Source organism: Arvicanthis niloticus, chromosome 5, assembly GCF_011762505.2.
Source record: "Arvicanthis niloticus isolate mArvNil1 chromosome 5, mArvNil1.pat.X, whole genome shotgun sequence".
Taxonomy (NCBI): Eukaryota; Metazoa; Chordata; class Mammalia; order Rodentia; family Muridae; genus Arvicanthis; species Arvicanthis niloticus.
In genome coordinates this window covers 33,068,654-33,083,505 of record NC_047662.1, presented here as the reverse complement: position 1 = coordinate 33,083,505, position 14,852 = coordinate 33,068,654, and positions in this window count along the sequence as shown.

Below are 14,852 nucleotides of genomic sequence, written 5' to 3'. Positions count from 1 at the left end.
AAACTCCACACAGGAGTCCGTGGGGGATATTTCATTTGCCAGTCATAACAGTGCCCATGAATATTAGCTTTCTGTTGTGATAATAAAATCCACAAGGATGGGAAACCTGTCTTAATAATATAATTATATATATTATTATTTTATTTCTTTATTTTTGTTATGTTATGTGTGTGTTTGGGGGGGTGTTTTGACTACATGTATGTCTGTGCACTGCATGCATACCTGGTGTCTGAAGAGTTCAAGGGAAGGAGTCAGGTCCCCCAGAACTAGAGTTATGAGCAGTTATGAGTTTCCATGTGGTTGCTGGGAATCAAACCTGGGCCCTCTGGAAGAGCAGCCAGTGCTCTTAACTGCTGAGCCATCTCTCCATACACCTCCACATTTAAAAGAAGTGTGTTTAACCACAATGTTGAGCCTTGAGACAGTTCCCAGGAAACGTATAGCATCATTCTCTCATGGTAAACAGCTGGAATTAAATCAGATGTGTATCAGCACACCAATGTTGAGTTCATTCTGTTTTGAGGGGGACAGGGCCTCATGTATGCCAGTCTGGTCTTGAACTTGCTATGTAGTTGTGGCCTCTTCTGAATTCCTTATACCAGCAAACCTCTATGGGCTCCTCAAACCAGAACATTGACTCCAAAGCTCAGAGGAGCTAAATCTAAAAAGCTGTTTCTCCTGAGACTCTATACATTGATGTAGACTCCAGATTTGCACCAAGATAAGTCAGCTTACAATCCTGTCACCGAGCCGGCTGCTCCTCTAAGGGCTGACTTCATAATTGGTCCCAGGATGCATGCTAGAATTGGATCCTCCAGCAGCTCAGGGAGACAAGGAAGATCTGGTTTCCCTGGTGCATATGCATACGCCTGAACAGGCTATTCAACAAAGGCAGGCTCAGGCCCAGTCCTGTGGGGAGCAGTCTGGCCAGTGGGAAGTGCCTCACAGGATGTATGAATCTGGATCCTTGATTCTATCACGTTCTGCCTACCTCTCTCTCTCTCTCTCTCTCTCTCTCTCTCTCTCTCTCTCTCTCTCTCTCTCTCTGTGTGTGTGTGTGTGTGTGTGTATGTGCTGTTTGCTACAGGCTTTGTAGGTGTCTAGATAAAACACAGCTTTCACCTCAAAGCAAAAATAGCCACATAGGAGTGACTGGGTCCTGAGAATATGGATTCAGGTTGCCTCAAATACCATGTTCTGGCATGGAAATGGTTTTATAACATTATTATAGCTTCAGGACAAAAGAAAGCCATAAATCAAGGTGCTTTTCAAATACATTGGTGGGGACCTTGGGTAAGAGGGTCACTGCAATGCAAAGGACCCTCTACCCTGGGCCTTCATGCTCCCTGTGGACTGGTGGAAACTAGATGCCTGTTCACTTATTTCAGGACTTACAGGATGATCACGAAGATGTTCTGTCAGCTATAGAGATGTCTCAGTGTTTAGAACATTAGCTGCTCTTTCAGAGGATCTGAGTTAAATTTCCAACACCTATATGGTGGCCCACAACCATTTGTAGCTCTAGTTCCAGGAGATCCAACGTCCTCTTCTGACCTCCTTAGGCACCAGGCAAATGCACAGTGCACAGACATTCATACAGGCAAAACACATAAACACAAATACATCTCTTTTGTTAAATGTAATTTAAAAAAAAAAATGTTTAAAGAAGCAGGCAACCAGAGGCTATTAAGTAAACGGAAGACAGTCTAAAGTAATGTAACTCTGGATTCAAGAGCCCTGATAGGCTGGCCCTTCTTTGAACAGACCATAGTCCTGACTTAAGGATAAAACTTTGGTGGGTGAAGGGACAGGGTGTGGGGTCCCTGGGTGCAGACTATGGGCTTATGCTTGAAGAGACACCACAAGCCAGCGTCACACAGTCCTTGCCCTTGGGGGACGTATGGCCTAGAGCAGGAGACAGGCAAGAAAGAGGCAGTTGAGGACAGGGTGTGCATGCTATGAGAAAATAAAGCCAAGCGATGCAGTGAGAGCTGTTGGGTGGCTAGGAACAGACTCCGAGGAAGAGATTTGTGAGGCGGGGCTGAGATATGGAGGCAAGAGGGCAGAGAGCAGGGGAAGAAGTCTGCAGCCAGAACAACCCACTCTGCAAAGGCCCTGAGACAGAATCAAATTTGAAATTGTAGAACAGAACAGTCCAAATGGCTGAAGTTTGGCAGGAAGGAGAAAGAGTAAGGAGGTGAGAGACCAGACGCCGTCCACCCATACTCCATAGCGCGGAGCGTCCGTCCCTCTGCATTCAAACTTGGGCTTGGCTGCTGTCACTGATCATTTCTGTGTTTGGATGCTGGGATCCTGGACAAGCTGAGGGCTAAGGCAGAGAAGCCCCACTCCCTGTTCCCCAGAAGCCACCTCTTCAGGGGCCCTGATTCTCTCTTGCCCAGTCTAAACCCTATAAGCCAAGCCTGTAGCACTGTGCACAGCTCTATCCTCCAGCCATCCCTGCCATGATCCATCCCCCCACTCCAACTTTCTCTCAAGAACAAGCTTCCGATAGGACTCAGAGGGACTCTAGACAATCCTCATAGCCTTCTAACCCCAAACCAGCCCCACGCCTCCCAGGGATTCAGCTATAGGGGACAGTGTATGAGGTTGTGCATGGCAGAGAGCAGCACAAGGCAGGAGATGGCAGAGCCAGACACGAGATTCCAGACTAGATAAGCTGCTGGGGACGAGGAGGGGGCCCTGCGCGTTCCTGGGTGGTGATGCTATCCCCTCTCCCACCAACAGTGGCAAGCAAGAACCTCTGACTCCCCCAGAGGGTGAGGGAGCTGTCAGTTGTGGGAAGATGGGACTCTTACAGGATGGCTCCAAGGAGCCGGAAATTGGCCCACCACACCAGAGCGGGAGGGGCTGGGCTAATGGTAATTAGGGGCCCTGTAGTTAAGGTATTTGGGGGTTGGTTCAGTCATTCCCAGAGATAGGGTAAGCACAGCCTATAGAACAGGCTGGGAGGAGTTTGGTCTTTGCTCCCCACCCATCCTTTCTTTGCTATGTCCTGTGCCCACCATTTACCCCTCCCAGGCTGTGTTTGCAGACTGGACTCACACCCACCTTGGCTCATGGGGTATCACACCCAACAATACTTTCTTTCACTCTACCTTACTGTACCCTGCTCAGCCTCCAAGACCCTGGCAAACCCAGTCTTATACACAAGGCTTTCTTGAACTAACCCTACCAGAATGATCATGCCTTCATGCTATGTAAGAACACAGGAGAGAGGACTAGCAGCCTGCTCGGCACACAGCAGAACCAGAACTAAGACCCAAGACTTATGACTTTCCCACTAGAGTTCTTTCCCCAGTCCTGTGGTCCACAAACCATGAGCCTGTGGGAAATCCAGGACACGAACCAAAGCCCACCAAACAGTCATGAAGGGCAGGCATTTAGCCAACATCTCCTTCATTCCAGATTCTGAAGAAGGGACTGGGTGTGATGATGAACACAGGGGACAGAATGCAGGACAGAGAACTGGGAGATGGCCTTCCCAGCCATGATCCCACTTCCGTTCCAGCCTCCTCTCAAGACTGGGCTTCTGCATTCTTGAGAAGGCTTCCAAGACTTAAATAACAGTGAACCAAGAAAGACCGGAAGAAGACTTAGGCTGGCACTGTGTGTGCTACTCATCTTTCAGTCACCATGACAAACCACCTGAGATGTCAACTTAAAAGGAGGAAAGGTTTGTTTGAGCCCATGGTTTCAGTCTGTGATGGTTTGCATATGCTTGGCTCGTGGAGTGGCGCCATTAGAAGGTGTGGCCCTGCTAGAGTAGGTGTGGCCTTGTTGGAGTAGGTGTATCACTGTGGGTGTGGGCTTTATAAGACCCTCATCCTAGCTGCCTGGAAGTCAGTATTCTGCTATTCAGTATTCAGGATAAGAGTTACTGCTTGTGCTGGAGGCCTGCATCCTCTGGGCCCTGGAACCCCATCCCTTGTCCGAATTAAGTCCCCCTCCAATCAAATGAAGATGTAGCCTTCAGATGAAAATGTAGAACTCTCAACCCCTCCTGCTTCATGCCTGCCTGGTTTCTGCCATGATCCCGTCTTGGTGACAATGGACTGAACCTGTCAGCCAGCCCCAATTAAATGTTGTCCTTATAAGGTGTCTGTTCACAGCAGTAAAATTCTAAGACACAGTCCATGTGACCTAATCTTACTTCACTAGGTCTTCCCTCCCTCCCTCTCTTGCTCCCTCCCTCTCTTATTCCCTCTCTCCCTTCTTCCTTCCCTCCCTCCTTCCCTCCCTCCCTCTCTGCCTGTGTCCCTCCCTTCTCATTCCCACTCCCCCTTTTCTTCTCTCTCCCTATCTTTCCAGGGAGGGGGTTTGTGGGCAGGGTCTCACCATGAAGCCCAGGCTGGTCCTGAAGTCATGGCAATCCTCCTGCCTCAGCCTCTCAAGTGCTGGAATTTCAAGTGAGTCACCACACCCAACTTGGCCTCAGTCTTAAAGTCCCTCCTCCCAGTAACACCAAGGTTAATGACCAGGCCTTTCAGGGACACTTTCAGCCCACAGCTCTGTAGAGCAGGCAGGCAGCAACAGGTGATGTGGAGAAGAACATTGCAGAGAGTAAAACCAGCCAAGTAAGCCCAGGAGCTGGGGCTCTGATTGGTGGTGGTGGTGATGGGGGGCTTAATTCAGACAAGGGATGGGATTCCAGGGCCCAGAGGATGCAGGCCTCTAGCACAAGCAGTAACTCTTATCCTGAAAGTCTGGAGAAAGTACTACAAGATTTGAGTGTGGGTAAGTGTGTGCACATGTATGTGTCTGGCGAAGATCTGTGGCTGCCATTCCAACAGAGGGCTGGAAGAGAAGCAGATATCTTCATGACCTGCCTAGAGGCTCTCCTCTCTCACAGCCCTCACCTCAACGGGCAGTCAGGGAAGGAGAAGTAAATGGCTGGGGTGTGCAGATTCTGTAAAGTCTTTAGGGGCTGGGTCAGTGCCTCAGAAGAGTCAGGCAAGGGTTGTGGTTCCTGTGCTGTGTAGACTGGATGCATCTTCTCAGGTGGTGGGTGAGTGGGTGGCTAGGAAGGATGGGCAGATAGCTGCTGAGATGTCATGTGCAAGTGGTCAATGTCTGGGAACTAGGAACCTCACTCCCCTCTCTCCAGAGCTGCAGGATGCTGGGAACAGAGTGGGCTGCAGGATGCTGGGAACAGAGGGGGCTGCAGGATGCTGGGGACAAGGGTAGATGCAGAGGGCTAGGGACAGAGCAGGGCTGCAGGGTGTTGGGGACGGGGGGGCTGCAGGGGGCTGGGGACAGAGGGGCTGCTGAGGACAGAGGGCTGCAGGGGTCAGGGGGCAGAAGGGCTATGGGTGGCTGGGGACAGAGGTGGATGCAGGGGCTGAGAGGAAAGGGGGAAGGGTGAGAGTGGAACCGGAGGATGGTTCTGAGAGACTTCACTGACATCTGGGAGTCTCTGTGTGTCCTCATCTTTTCTACCTGCCCAGTGCCCAAGGCCACATCCTATACCCGAAAGGCTCTATCCTGCTTGGATAGCTGAACCCAGTTCTGTCCACCTCCATTTGAGGTGCTCCAACCAGTCTGGACCAAACCAGTAGAGAGAACTGGACCCAGAATGTCTGTGAAGTGGGTGAGAGACCAAGCTGGGATAAGATGGACCCAGTCCTGTTTTTCCCTTGATCTTGAGGGAAGAGTAGCAAGGTCAGACTGTGCAGAAGCTGCCAGGGGCCTCCAGATGCTTCGGGGTAGCTGGGCAGGGGTCGGGACCTGAAGAGCCAGATGGAGGGGGCGGGGGAGCTTTACTGGTGAGAGAACAATGCAGATGTCTCAGCCAGCAGGGGGCACTGGTGCTGCAGAAATCCCTCCCAGTGGCCATCAAGGAGTTTGATGGCATGAAGTCTCAAGACCTGGAGCAGGGATGAGCCTGGCAGTAGAGATACAGTAGAGATGAGGCTGGCAGACTACAAGACACTCACGGGCTTGGATGCTGCCTGCTGCTTTCTGTGACTTTGGATAAGCCATTGTTTGCTAGTGTAGGTGGTATATGAAGGTGTGGTGGCAGGAGTGGCTGGAGGTTGGGGTAGCAGAGTGACTGCAGACTAGTTCCATCACAGTGGCAGTCAGGAAGCAGACTCCACACAGTAACTCACTAGATATAACCATCTAGCTCCAACCCGACAGCTCTACATCTGCCAAGTCGTCCCCAATGCCCAAAGGGCCCACAACCTCCACAAACAATGCTAACAGCTGGGGACCACATAGCCTGTGGGGGATTTTTTATATTCAGATCACAATGCCAGTTTACCTTCTGAAGAGCTCATCTCCCTTTGTTTTGTAGTCCCAACTGTATGCGGGCTCCTGAGCCTATGGGTTTCTGGGTGAAAGGCAAGGCAGACTCACACAGAACAACTCCTTCATCTCCAGTTCCAGTTCCCATCTCTCTAAAAGGAAGCTGCTGCTCACAGCACCGCCCCCATGAGGCAGTGGTGATGCACTGTGCCCATCCCATAATGAGCAGCCAGGAGAAGTGGGTGCTGTCTTTCATAAGAACAAAACATAAGGCTAGACATAGGGACTAGCTCAGAGGACATCCACACCCCAGCCACTGGCCCAGGGTCTCCTAACTTTCCACACAGGCCAGGGTGGGTACACTGCTCAGGGCAGAGTCAAGCCTTCAGTGCAGGATGAGGCTGTGTGCTGTGGAAAGATGGGGCTGGAACCCCAGGTTTGCTTACTAGCTCTCAGTCTCCGCCTGCATCAGGGAGACTCTTCTATCATCTAGAAGCCAGCCTGGATGCTTCCTGCAGGCCACACACAGGTGGTATGTGTACCACCTGTTTCCAGTTATTGTTTGTTAAAGGAACCCCTAGAACCAGTGCTTGGCCTCACGGGGCCCCAAAATCACCATCTAGAAGGTTATCAGATCAGGCTCAGTGAGGTGAAGGCCAAGGTCATGCAGTGGCAAGACCAGCCTGGCTCCCAGGGCATGACTCCCCTACCACTGCTCTCTGCTGCGGGGCTCTGAAGCTATCAAGATGTTGCTGTTCGGTGTCTTGGGCAAGGCCTTCCCTCAGCCTCAGGCTCCTCTGTTCCGAACACACAAAGAACAACTTTATTAAAAGCCAGCAGTGGTGGTGCAAGCCTTCAATCACAGCAATAGAGAGGCAGAGGCAGGCAGATCTCTGAGTTCAAGGCCAGCCTTGTCTACATAGTGAGTACCAGAACAGCCAGGGCTACACGTGGAAACCCTGTCTCAAAAACATCACACACACACACACACACACACACACACACACACACACACTTTTATTTATTTTTCTTATAGATTTTTTAAAAGTTATCTTTATTTTATGAGTGTTTTGCTTGCGTTATGTGTCTGTGCACCACATTCTTTCCTGGTACTCACAGAGTCCAGAAGAGGGCATCAGACTCCCTAAAACTGGAGTTACAAACGCTTGTAAGCTACCATGTGGTGCTGGGACTAGAACCCAGGTCCTCTAGAAGTACTGCTAAGCCATTTCTCCAGCCCCTTTATTTTTTTTTTTAATTGTTCTCTTATGGGTGTGTATGTGTGCATGCGTGTGTGCATGTATACATGAGTGAATGTGTGTGTGTGTGTGTGTGTGTGTGTGTGTGTGTGTGTGTATTCACACCAAGGAGGGAGAATACAGGAGTGACACAAATCTGGAGGTCAGAGGATAATTCTCAGGAGTCACATCTCTTCCATCATGTGGTTCCTGGGACAGAATTCAAGTCATTAGCTCAGATGGCAAGCACTCTTAAACAGTTGAGCCATTTTGCCAGCCCAATTAAAAAAAGTTTTTAATGTATTTATTTATTATTATGGTGGAAGGCTGTGTGCATCACATACACACATGTAAGGGCCAAGGATAACTATAGAGTCAGGTTTCTCCTTCCACCTGTATGTGGGTTGAATTCAGGTTGTCAGGTCTGTGCAAGTGCTTCTATTGGCTGACTCTTCTCACCCGCACACAAAGCACAATTTTTTAAATGTCCGTACTAATACATCAATTCGCAGACTATCAGATCTTCAGCCTGGATTTTTCCTCCATAAGTGTATGACAGAGTGTCAAGGTTCTGCTGGGTGTGTTTCCTTTCAAAGCGGTTCTCTGCTCTCTCAAGTGCTCGCCCCGGGTTTTCCTGTCAGACGACGATCCTTGGAAGCTAACGTCTTGCTTTTTCACCATGTTTATATACGTTTCATCTCCACTCTGAGACACTTAATATTTTCCTAGTGGTTTGTTTTAATCAACATATCACATAAAGAAGAATCTTGATTTTAAAAACAGAATCCAGATGGGTTTTATTTAACTGTTTATGGATAATAAGAGAGCTGCACGGCACTGTAAGACTAACTCACAACTTCTGGAAAATATTTGACTTTTAAGATATATCCAAGACAGAGCTGCTGTATGAATAGTGAAGCCAGACAAGGGAGTGAACACATTGCAGTTTTCATCAATGGACATTCATAATTTTGTGTTAGAGACCTGGAAGTAACTGTGGGCTTTGAGTTTCATGTTCTTGATTCTTTTTAAACTCTCTTTGCGATTCATTTTTAGATTCTTCAATATCAGTTTGAATGGCTGAAATGAATCTAAATGTTTTTCTGGTCTGAAGACAGTGGCCATGGTACAAATTTCCAGATCGTCTTTAAAGGCACGCACCACGAAAGTTCCCACAGGCTTTTCCACACCCTATTTATAATGACCTTTATTATTACTCTCTGTGTGTGAGTGTGGCCCCAAGCAATGTATGGCACACATATGGAGGTCAGAGGGCAACCTATGGTGTTGGGTCTCTCCCTCTCCCTCTGTGTAGGTTCTAGTGATCAAATTCATGTCATCAGGCTTGAATGGCAAATGCTTTTACCCGCTGAGCCATCTTGCCAGCCCAACCTTTTCATATTCTTCAAGTAAGGGTCCCATCCTATGCTTGACACCAGCTGGTAGGTTTCTAGAACTGAGCCAAGCATCATAAGTGCCAGAGGGACACATCAGCTGGACAGCTGTCTCATACTTGTTCAAGGAGAATCATTGTGAGGCCCAGCTGGCAAAGTCTTACACCACTTGTTCCCTGGAGAAGTGTGGCGGAACACAGGCTGTGACTGGTCAATGCCTCTAGCAGAGTTACTTTGTGGGTGGTGCTCAAACCCCTAAACCAGCCAGGAGACACAGGCAAAAGTTCTCCCATCCAGCACGGATGACATTCCACAGTGAGCAGCTCAAGCTACTGACCGGACAGCAACCATCAGATGACTCAAGAGGTGTCTCCACAACAAACAATTTTAGTGAGCTAGCATTCAATACCTCTTCCTCCTTCTGCTTCTTAACCCCGTGACATTGGCCTTGGTGCCAAGCTACAGAAACAGCTCAGAGAAGTTGAGTGAACATCCCAAATCACAAAGCGGCAATCAGACCAATCTTACCAGCAGCCTCATGCTGCACCAGAGGCCTGAGGGCTTCTCTTCTCCTCAGGGAGCTCTCCTGAAGCTGGATTCTTGCCTGCACTGCAAAAATAACATTGGGATGGGCCAGACTAAAGTGAACTTGGTGGATTTATTAAGCACTGAGGCAGAGAGTTATATAGGAAGAGAATAGTTCATAACCCCCAAGATTGTGACTTTGGGCTTCTCAAGAGAGAATGGTACCTTGGTGTCTTTACAATGGCTACGTGTGTGATCCTGTGGCCTTCTGGATCCTCAAAGTCCTCAAAGTATGTAATTTACAAGATTTAATAATTAAGCAAGGTTTACATTTTAAGTTTGTAAAAATAAAAATTTCCCCCCTTTTTCTTATTTAAAGTTTAAAAGTTATAAATGTATGCGCAAGGAGCCGGATGTGGCTCAGAGGTTAAGAGCATTGGTGTCTCTTGCAGAGGACTTGGGTTTGATTCCTAGGACCCCATATGGCAGTTCACAGGCATCTGTAACTCCAGTTACACTCCAGGGAACTGACACACGCTCTGGCCTCATAGGGCACCAGGCAGTCATATGGTACATAGACACACATGTGGACAAAGCACCCATACACAAAACAACAACAACAATAATAATAAATACATGAGCAAAACTGGTGTGGTGGTATATGTCTGTAACCTGAGCACTCAGAGGTTGAAGCAGAAGGATCAAAAGCTCGAGTCTATCTTCAGCTACTTTATGAGTTCAGAGAGACTCTGTCTAGCGTGTGTGTGTGTGTGTGTGTGTGTGTGTGTGTGTGTGTGTGTCTTTACAGAGTTTCCTTCTGTAGATGAAACTGTCAGGTAGCTTCATGAGGAGTGAGTTTCAGATTTAGGTTCGGGTGATAAATGAGCAATAATACTGTGAGACCCAGGACTACAAACACTCTGGCTCCAGGTAAGCATAGTTCATTCATGTTTTCAGCATCCTTTCCTGAGGTGTCTGCAGGAAAGCACACAGTGTCTCTCTGTAGGCAATTCCAGCTTTGTCAGATGTCTGGAAGTTTCTCTCTGTCAGCAGGAAAGGTGCACCAATCTCCTAGGAGGGACTTCTGCTTCCCTCGTTGCAGATCTACCTTTAACTCTCATGCCTCCCTTTTACCCCCTAGTGTCACCCTATGTGGCCCTGGCTAGCCTGGAACTTTCTACATAGATCATAGATTTGTCTCACCTTGAACTTTCAACAGCTCTCCTGTCTCTGCCTGTCAAGTGCTAGGATTACAGGCCTGCACCACCATGCCGACCTATCTTTATACCACCTCAATTTTAGTCCAGAATCTTTCTTCACTCTCTTCAACACACACTCTCACAAGGCAGACAGACTGCTCTTTCTCCACTGAGCCACAGGGACCTCTAAAAACCCATCCTTCCATGGGGGCTCCCAGTGGTAAGGGCCCTTTCTGAGGATTTTGCCCCCTCCCTGGGCTCCTTAATGTCCTGTTTAGATGGTCTTGTGGTGGTCTCAAGCTGGAATAAGATAACCTTAGATGTGCTGAACAGAGTCGGGGACATAGGGACCTGGGTACAGGGCTGCAGGGGCAATGGACAGGGTTGACCTGGCCTGTTCTGGGTCCATCCTTGATCTCCGAAACTTCTGGGTTGCCTTTGGCCTTGGGGAGTGTTAGAGGCCCAGTCTGATATGGAAAGGTCCCTGCCTTGAGTCTCAAATGTTCATTCAAGTCCCTGATCACGGCCACTGAAGAGGTTGAAATACTGCCGTGTGAGCAGAGACATTAGCTAAAACTATGTTCTCAGCCCGCCTTCTCCAGTTGTACCAAAGACCCTGAGGGAGTGACACACTCTATGGAAGAGGAGTCTGCACTGTGGAGAGAACTCTGAGAGCATGTGCAAACTGCTAAGCAGGGTGGCCAGGCTAGCAAGAACCCAAGTGTTCTGCAAAGAATTGCTGACAAGCCTGGTTGCATTTATTTGTTCCTGTGGTCCCGAGGATAATAGCCCAAGGCCTTGTACATGCTAGGCGAGCTCTCTGGCACAGAGCCACATGCCCTCTTTTTATTGTGAGACAGGGATTTATGAAGTGTTTCGTGTTTACCTTGAACTCACTATGCAGCCTAAGCAGGCGTGAACTGAGCTTGCACTTCTCCTGCCTCAGTCTCCCTACTAGCTGGGATTACAATTGTGAGCCACTGTGCCTAGCAAGGTGTACCAGTGTGTGTTCATGAGAGAAGGGGAGGGGAGAGGAGAGGAGGGGAAAGAAAAGGAGGGGAGGGGAGAGGAGAGAAGGGGAAGGAAAAGGAGGGGAGGGGAGAGGAGAAAAGGGGAAGGAAAAGGAGGGGAGGGGAGAGAAGGGGAGGGAAGAGAAGGGGAAAGGATGGAAGCAGAGAGGAGGGAAGAGGAGAGAGATACTAGGTTTGGGTGCCAAGTGCCCTTACCCACTGAGCCATCATACTGACCCTTGTTTTCTGTTTTGTTTTGTTTGAGACAGGGTCTTGATACATAGACCAGGCTAGCCTGGAGTTCACGTTCCTCCTACCTCAGCCTCCTGAGTGATAGGATTACAGGATGTGTCAACACGATCAGTCAGGACTGGGTGTCACTTGGGACGAGATGGGACTCATCAGTTGTCCCAGGATAGGAGTTGGATTTTCAACATTCCCATTCAACATTTTTATCATCAGTAAAATCTCCGATCCAGAGTCCCAGCTCACCCAGGTGAGGTCCTTCCAGTGTGGTGGCCAGGTGAGCTCCCCACCCTACTAATGTGGAGCCGTTGAAAAACTCTGGGTACAGTGCAGGTTGTCAGGTATGTGAGAAGGCATGATAGCCCAGGAACAAGCTTGCTGGGCTACCCCATTCATGGGGTTCCTCCTGGTAGAGCTGTGTTCCCAACCTCACCAGAACCTTCCAGCATGGGAGCTACTATTACCCATTTACAGCAGGGGAAACCGAGGCCAAGGGTAGGTGGTGACAGAGCCAAGCTTTTGATTTCACACTGCTTGTCCTTCCTGTCCACTGATGTGAGCTTAACACAGAGGATGATGGTGATCAGCCTCAGGCTGGCCTGCGGCGGTGATGTGAAGATGGGTTTCTAGACCTTCTCTTATGTGTCTCTGGCTTCCAGGCTCCTCATCTGTTGATACCCCAGTTTTTTACCCATCTTAGAACACAGTTGACTGCAGGGAACACTGGCTCAGAGTTTTTACCGCTGGTAAAACTTCCTGGGGATGCTGGCAATCCAATTCAGATATTCTGTCTCCCAGATCAGAGAGCGGAAAGGAAGCTAGAAGGACCTGGGGTCAACTTTGACTTGATATGAGAGACTCCTACCCTACTCCCACCCCATCACACTCAGGAGAGTTATGGAGTAGTCTTTAGGAAAGAGGTGACAATATGGTTATCCACCAGTGTGCAGCAGATGTCCAGTCTAGGAGGCCTGTACTCAATGGCATTTCCAGACCCGCTGGGCACCAGGGTGGGGGCTGGGGACTGGCACCGATTGTGGCTTTTCAGCCAAGTATTCACTAATCCACCCTGCACATCTGCTTGAAAATAACTTAATTAGCCTGGAAGAGCAGCTGGCAGCCTGCCAATGAAGGGCCCTGAAGGAGGGACCCACAGAGCCTCTGACAGGAGACCCCATTCCACAGGTGAACCCTGACAGGAGGAAAGAAGGCCTTCACCTTCAGAGAAGTGTACCCATTGTCCACCATAGGGACTGACCCATCCTGGATCTGCCATGTGGGGGCCACCTAACCCCACTGGACTCCAGGGGGTCTGGATAAGCCATGCAGTCAGACAGGATGTGCCTAGGAATGTTCATGATGTGGTGCTTCCTTCACAGACTTAATGAGCAAGGTACCAGCTAAGGGTTAGAGACCTCAGTTCTCTAAAACACGGATGGGATCTACTTGACTTTCTCCTCTGCAGTGGAGAAGGATCTAGAAGAGAGATGTCAGGCTGTGGGCAGGGGCTACAAACCCAATGCTGGAAGGAGGAAGTGTGTGTTTTAAGGTCACTGTTAGGAAGGGCATCATGCCAGGCGTTCATCTGGAGCCTGGATAGAGGTAGGTCTCTGATGGGATGGAACCCAGCTTGCCTCCCATCTCCTAGAGACACCAAGAGCCCAGGCCTGAAGGTGGCCCAGGGCATGTGACTTAGGGTTTGGGTGGGGCTTGAGTGGAGCAGTGAGCGGCCACTGCCTGCTAGGCCTTTACTGAGCCTTCTCTGTCAGCTGCTGAGCTGGGTGCTAGCCAGGCACCCTGGGGGAAGTTGGGTGTGTATACTTATGTGTGTGTGCGTCACTCTGAGTGAGCGACATGGAACACCCAGTGTGTAGGAGCTTTGCCTGTGCCAGTCCAAGGCTGAACTCCCTGGCCTCCCCAGCAGCTCTTCTCTCCCACCTTAGAGACTGCGTCCCACACCAAGTCTACCACATGCTACCTCCCGTTCACCCTGCACCCACTCTGCACCTCCAGCCCATGCCCTGGTCAAACTCTGAATCCATTACCTCTCAACTAACAGCCCCCTGAGGCCAGAATACCACCACCATCTCTCAGGACCCATGCTGAGTTCTTGTTACCAGTCTCCCTAGCTGGGATATCCCCTGCCTCTACCAGCAGCACCACAAACACATAAATACATATATGTAGATACGCACACACACACACACACCAGAAGTTCACATATATATGTATACAAATGCACATGCCACTAATCCATGAAATAACACACATACATACACCATATGTTGCAAACACAGACATATAAGTATACATGTAAACATAAACACATGCCTTACCAATGGTCAAGGGGAACTTTCTAGAACTCCATGCTGGCCACATTGAACCTCTTTTTGCCCTTTGTAAGCTGGTCTCAAAGCTATAGAGTCTTGGCCTTCTCATGTCACTGAGACCAAGGAACAGAGCCATTTAAAATGAGAGCATCAGGCCTGGGCCTAAATGACCCTAATGGGTCATTTAGTTACTGTGTAGCTATGGCTGAGTTACATACCTCTCTGGGCTCTTTCTCCGTTAGTGGCTACTGACTCTCAGGAAGCTGATGGGCAGCTCAGAGCATACACCATTTGCTACTTGCTCGGCCTGACAGCTTCTGCATACTGTTCAATAGCCATTTGAATGCCACAAGCCTCTGATAACCTACTGCTGGCTCTTGTGGGCTCCAGTGATACCTTCGGCACCCATTCTACATCTTTCTATGTTCTGGTGCTCTTTGGTGACCATCTCATTAATAGGAAGGAGGCTAATTATATTTGATTTATGAGTGGATGAAGCGAGAGCCCCTGCAGAAGACTAGGATGTGGTCACATGAGGTACAGATACACACACACACACACACACACACACACACACACACACACACTTTGTGGCCAAACACACTAAATCACAATGGAGTCCCAGCAGGCAAGGCTAACC